This window comes from Orycteropus afer, unplaced genomic scaffold, assembly GCF_000298275.1.
Source record: "Orycteropus afer afer isolate SDZICR_OR568_19922 unplaced genomic scaffold, OryAfe1.0 scaffold00459, whole genome shotgun sequence".
In the NCBI taxonomy this organism is placed as follows: Eukaryota; Metazoa; Chordata; class Mammalia; order Tubulidentata; family Orycteropodidae; genus Orycteropus; species Orycteropus afer.
Window position 1 is genome coordinate 1,420,354 of NW_006922046.1, and position 767 is coordinate 1,421,120.

Below are 767 nucleotides of genomic sequence, written 5' to 3' on the forward strand. Positions count from 1 at the left end.
TGGTAGCCCTACATGAAACATAAAAATTCACTATTACCCAAATTTACCAGCTTTTTTGTCTAGTTACAGGTGTGCAGCTAGACTTCAGAGTTCCAAAATAGTTGCTTCATACTGCTCAATAGTTGTTTCCATGGAGGGACCAATTCTTAGAACTTCCTGTTTAGTTATTTTCTGTGATATTACCTAATTGGTTCGTTTTTATGCCTCCCTGTTTTTTCATATTGCTTGAACAATTTCTTTTAGAAAGATCGGCACAAGGCCGGTCCCTGTAGGCGGAGGTTAAAGATGTCCCAAATGTCCAAATTACCGTGCCACTCCATCATTTCAGACATTAACTTCTCCTCCTCCTCCCAGTAATTTGCCCCGTCTTAGGGTTCTGTATTTTGCTGTAATGCCTCACAGAACTCACAGACACCCAAGGGATTGTCTCATGTAGTAGTGGTGGAGGCTGGCAGGCTGGCAAGTCCCAGGTCTGTGAGTGGGTCTGAAGTATACTCCCAATTTTTGGGGTTTGATGAACCTCGACCAGTAGATGAGGTGACAGCTGCTGTCCCAAATCCAGGGGTGAGATGAGGATGAGCCAAAACACAGAACCCGAGCAAGAGGAAGGTGACTCTTCCCAGGAGATTCATAGGTATACCCTCAAGGAAGCTAAGGGTGGTGATTGAAGTTATACCCTCCAGCAAGGTAGGACTCAAGATACATTCCACCTGTGTTGCTCCAACAGAAATAACCCAAGTGGATGGCTTTAACAATCAGCAGCTACT

The 767-nt window shown here is 44.6% G+C and overlaps 1 protein-coding gene across 1 annotated transcript in view; it reads left to right on the forward strand.

Annotated features, from left to right (window-relative positions):
* Nucleotides 1–767, forward strand: part of TDRD12 (tudor domain containing 12) — a gene marked incomplete at its 5' end in the record, with an annotated part of 227,744 nt that overhangs the window by 84,796 nt on the left and 142,181 nt on the right. The window lies entirely within an intron of this gene.